This window comes from Corvus brachyrhynchos, unplaced genomic scaffold, assembly GCF_000691975.1.
Source record: "Corvus brachyrhynchos isolate BGI_N302 unplaced genomic scaffold, ASM69197v1 scaffold209, whole genome shotgun sequence".
Lineage (NCBI taxonomy): Eukaryota > Metazoa > Chordata > Aves > Passeriformes > Corvidae > Corvus > Corvus brachyrhynchos.
Window position 1 is genome coordinate 1,952,328 of NW_008246056.1, and position 5,936 is coordinate 1,958,263.

Below are 5,936 nucleotides of genomic sequence, written 5' to 3' on the forward strand. Positions count from 1 at the left end.
GCGGGGGGCGAGGGGGTGGGGGGGGGGGGGTGGTGGAGGAAGGAAGAAGCAGCTTCATGGCAGAGTTGGCAGCCTGCAATTAATACTCCTAATTTTCCTTTCTCCAGTACTAACTAGTCATCAAGAAGGTTTTAAAGTGAGTTAAGCAGAGTGAAAGCTGTCAGCTACAGAAAACTGTGGAACTACAGCTGCCACCCACAGTTTAACATTCTGGCTATTCAATAACCCACCAAGCAACATGAGCTGAGCTATCCTGAAATCAGCTACCACTTAGTCAAGTTTGATTTTCAGTGACAACAACACAGAAGGAACCAAGCATCCAACGCTTCCCAGTGTGCCAGCTTCAGTGCAGCTTTCTGTGCACCACCACAGCTTCCCTGAGCTCAAGGTAAATGTTCCACAGGCCTAAGGGGGAGCTTTCAGCATCACTGGGCTCACTTAGGAGCAGCTCAGTACCTTTGTCCTGTTCTCTCTGTTGCTGCTCCTTCCTGTGATGCTTTTAAGAGGAAAAAAGTTAGAAAGGAGGATTAGCAGGCAGTAAATGCTTGTTCTCAGTGAATTAATGCATGTGCTGAAAGGACAGGTAAATCAGGTCTCCCCATTCTCACAGCCTGCTTTAGAAATGGAGAAGCTGCTGCTAGGCTTCTTGCTGGGCTTAAGAACACACTGAGGACATTCACATCCATGGAAAAAAATTATGGCCATTTCCAGACTTGTGAAACAGCCTAGGGGAAATTCTGGGGGAACATTTTAGCTCAAGCACAAAATATTCTTGTCTGCTTTTATATTATCTGTAAAGCCTTGCCAGTGCTTCTCTAATTTAGATTTTGCATTTTTGCTGTGGCTTGCAAGCTGCTGACTTACCAGAAGCAACATCTTTTTTCAGTGGAGCGTTCTGTTATTGCAAACTCACAAGGAATTTTGGGTTCAGTTGTTGAAAATCTTGTTTCTAGAAGCATCTTTTCAGCCATGCACTGGTGTCAAGAGGCATTTCTATCCATTTGATGCTGAATTCAGCTTCATGGCTGACTTCTGGTTTGGCTTCTGAATACAGAAGAGGGTTGTTGTTCTGTGGCAGTACTTTGAGGTTGCTCTATTATGAAATGATGCTTGATTAGTGTTTATTTTTGTAAATTAAACAAAAATGTGACTTAATTTATCTACTCCTAGTCTTCACATTTGATATATCTCCCCTTTCATTCCCCTGCCCTGATCACTTTAGGATTTTAAAGAGCCTTCACAGTGTGTGGAGTGACTATTTTTCATTGCATACCTGTTATTTTTGTAATGCAGATGGCTTGAAAAGGATTTATGGCTAGAATTGTGTACTGTACAGTAAACTTATTTTGTCAATAAAGTTGACTGAAAACATGGATGTCTCCATGATTAAAGCAAGATACTGGGTCTGAGATGAGCCTTGTTGGCAACACAGGATAAAAGGAAAGGTAACCCAAACTGTTCTATGTGGCAGCTGTTCAGCTGAGGGCAGACTGAAACTAAATGGGGCTGGTTTGTACAACTAAAAGCTTTAAAAAGCCTTGACTTTTTAACAAGCACGTGGGATTAGAAGGTTGGTAAAATACAGAACTAATGGCACTGTTTTCATGCAGAGTTACATGTAGTGAGATCCCTGTGTAAATACCCAAGCCATTACATTGGCTTAGGGAGTTTCCTTAAACACTTTTTCTGGTTAAAAGAGGAATTTCCAAGTCTGCTGTTTGAGTATAAAACTTGCACTTGTTCTTTTTGGAGATCCTGGAGTCTGAGTGTCCGTGGCACAACCGGTGGTCACTTTGGCCAGGAGAGCACTGTGGTGCTGCTCACAGCATGAGGGCAGAGGGAAGGTGAGACCTTAAAGCTCATCCAGTGCCATTCCCTGCCATGGGCAGGGACACCTTCCACTATCCCAGCTTGCTCCAAGCCCTGTCCAACCTGGCCTTGGACAGTGCCTGGGCTGGGGCAGCCACAGCTTCTCCAGACAAGTATTTTCTAATTTTTATCAGTTTTGTGATAATCAGCTCCACACACCTGTTATCCAGCCAAGCTGATAAGGCAGCAGAAGTCAACTAAATGCAGTGGATGCTGTGTGCAAAACTACAAGTCATTCCTTTGCTTATGGACCATTTAGCCCAAGTAGGGCTGAACAGGAACTGTATGTGAGGAGGGACTGAGTTCCTGCTGCCTGCAACCACCTTCCTTTTCCCAGACATTGGGAGCCAGTGTGGCCCTTGTATCAGAGATTATCATTATTTCCCACATTCAGAAAAAACCTCACCTGACATCTGCCTTAACCAAGTGCCCAGCAAGGAGAGAAACACTTCATCATTGCAGTCTTGGAAGAAGCACGTGCTGGCAGCACTGCTCAGGCACCAGCCATGAACAGGCACAGGGGAAACCCACCAACTCCAGCTACAGTCTCTTCCCTTTCCCAAGGTGAAGGTTTACTTTTTTGAAGAACGGCAGACAGTGATTTCCCTGCAGTGTTCTCAGCACCAGAAGTCTCCCAATCCATACACCTGAGGCTGGCTCTTCCAGCAGTGAGCAGCAGTAGAGCTGGTTTTGAGAAGTCAGTTCTGGGAAGCTCAAACAACACAGCACACCAATGGATGTGGCGTGATCAGCACCTTCCCTTTTCCAACACTACATTCAGGAACATCATAAACAAATTATTAAATGACTCATCATCTGCAACTCATTACATTCCTGGCTAAGCAATCAGCAGTTCCCTCCTACTATTGTCTATCTGTGCTTCTTCGCTTCCTGGGTATTGCTTTCCCCCTCACCTTCAGCATTCAGGATAAAAAAAATTGAATCCAGCTCATTTTGAGCATATTAGATAATCTGTTGTTTCACCAGGTAAGATGGAAAAGTTGGAACTGGTGCTTCTTCTGATGAGGCAGCCTTTTGAAGACCCAGTTCTGAAGCAGGCAGGGAAGTTTTACACAACCCTCTTCTCCTGCCACTCCCTCTCACCCCCAAAATGAGCTTATTTATTACTCTGGTTTGAAGCTGACTTCCCCTAGCATGCAAGGAAGCACAAAGCCCTTCATGCTCAGCAGGAGTCAGCTGGCTGCCTGGAGCTGGGGGCTAGAGCAGACAGGGTCTGCGAGCAATAAAGTAAATAGCATAAACAAAAAGCATCTGTTGAAGACACAGAAGTGTTATGGGAGCTGTTGTTTCCAGAGAAAACTCAAGACACCAGAGCCTTCTAGTCCAGGATATGGAGGGGACAACATAACCAGATGGATATTGGCAAAATTCAAATAAATCTGGATATATCAATTTATCAATGCATTCCAGCCTCTGAGTCGGGACAAGTAACCTAACACAATACTCACCTTGCGTGCCCAAAGGCGCAGTGTTTCTTATGCTGACTCTTCACTGGATAAACCAACCAGGAACCAAAGTTCCACTAAAGCTTGCCCCAAAAAACACTGCCAAGATCACTGCAGACCTACAGCTGCAGATGGGTCAGAAGGCAGAGAGATTAAAAGCTCAGAAGCTCAGTGAAAAGTGCACATTTTGAGATGGAGCCTACTGATTTCTCTGGAGGGGCTCCCTCTTTTTTGGAAGCCTTTCCAGATCAAGGACAGCTCTAGGCAAGGACAGAAGGGAATCACAGAATCATAGAAGGGTTTGTACTGGAAGGGACCTTAAAGAGACCTTAAATAGATCTCACCCTGGACCTCAAGGGGTACACAAAAAAAGCCTTGAAAATACCCCTTCAACACTGCAGTGGATCAGTTCATGTATTCTGATCATCACCACTGTTATTCACTGTGGCTTATGGAATTATGGAAGACAGCTCCTGAACCATCTCTTGGCAGAACTAAAGAAAGGAAAGTCAGGATCTCAGAAAAAGAGTTCAAAGCCCGCTTAGCTGTAGAATTCCTATGTGATCTTGCACACCAGTTTTCAGGCAAGAAGGGGATGACAACTATGCCTTTGTTCTCTAGAGCCTCATCTAACAAAGCTCACGAAAGAAAGCCTCTCTGGACCACGTGCTTCCCTCAGTGGCTGCACAGAGCACATGCCACATGTCACAGCCTCTGGGTGTCACTGCAACGCCAGCCAAGCTCCCCCACCTCAGCCCTTGGCAAGAAGAAATTTTTCAAAGCAAACTCTCCCCTACAAGATCAAAGGCAGAAGCTAAACTGTAAAAGCACCACTGAATTCAAAGAGACCCCTTTAGTTCCAATATTCTTTGAAAAGACATCTTTATTATAAAAGATATAGAAAATTAGAGTTAAACTTGTTTCTTGCACAATGTTAATCGCAGCAGTTATAAAAACCCACCAAGGTAAACATGTTTAAGAGCATTTCTATACCACAGAAGTGTTTGCTGCTTGCCGTTACACATGGCAGAGACATGCTCAGGATCAGTGCAGGGAGGACGGGCAGAGAACCGGGGCAGAGCTCCTTGTTTACACCATGTGCCACACAACAGCACAGGGCAACAAGACCCAAACTGCAGGATTTCAGCCTTGCTTTGCTGTTTGAGGCAGATGGTCCAGCTCCAAGCAATGATGGGATTTGTCTGTCTAAACATCAGAAGGGTTCAGTCACCTCGGACACTGTCTTTGAGCTCTCACTCCTCAAAGAAAAGCCATTTAAAAGTCATTCAGTCCTGTCTATACCAGGGTGTTTCAACTTCCAACCAAGTTCCCAGAAAAAGTTCTTTTGCCAGTTTCCTCAGAAAAAGCTGTTTCTTACATATTTCCTACTAAGAATTTAAGGTGGTGGCTGAGAGCTTAACCTTCCACCCCTGGAAAGTTCCCTCATGGAGGCTCCGTGCAGGCACCTGAGCAGCCACTCACATCACGCAGGCAGGACCGTGCACTTGGCTGCCCTCACTGCAGGTTCAGACACAGGGAGAAGGAGGAAGAGTCACCATAACCTGTGTCAAGGTACAGGACGTGAGACTTGAGCCATCCTTCAGTGCATGGCAGACCCCCACTGGAGACCAGGAGGGGGCACGGGGGGAAGCACAGGTCAAACAGCCTCAGGTCTGCTTGGGATGAGCCAATAATACATTGCTCCAGTTAGCATTTTGAAAATGGCTCTTGGGGTTTTTTTTAAGGAAGAGCATAAAGCCACCACACGAGATTGGTCCCTCGTCTGTTTTTATACTACATTCTGCTTTGAGCAGATGCAATTCAAATAGGTAAGGACCACATTCAGTCAGCAAGGTTCCTGGTCAGTATCTTGCTAGCTGAATGCTGTTTTCACCCCTTAAAGGCAAAATTAAAAGATGATTAAAAATAAATAATTAGTGTTTCAGCCAACTCCAGGGGAAAAAATTACCACTGGCTACAAACAGCTTATTTACTCTTTCCTTTTATGACAGCACCATCAAAAAAGAGACTACACCAGAGCAGAAACAAGACACAGGCTGTTCAGAAAGCAAACAGGGACACAAACCTCTTGTGTTCTCTTACCAGTCATCTTTGCACAGACCAGATGACCAGCTTGCTACAGAACCACCCAAAAGTGAGGGAAAAGATCTTCTTATCTCAGATCAGTCCCTGTTCCCAAGCCCCACACTGCACACGTACAACAGTTAACTCAGTGCAGTTTCAATTCAAGTCATTTAGTTCAGCTTGCAAGGTTCAGTAACACTTCTTGGAAACCAGTGTGTCTGCAGCCACACATTTTGTACCTCTACTAGAAGGAGATGCTCAGTTCCTGCTGGAAGAACTCCTTGTGTGTCCAGTCCTTGGCCCTCCCCTCACAGCTGGACAGGCTGCTCACTCTTAGGAGCGAGTCAGGCACTGCCTCAGCAGAGGTTTCCACATGCAAGGGAACAATCAGCAGGTTGCTTTTCAAGGCCTGTTTGATATTTCATGTACCCAAACAGCAAAGCAGACCCCACAGGATCAACGCCTGTCCTTGGCCACGAGTACAGGATCCTGCAGCTGGACACAGGCAGGGTGGGG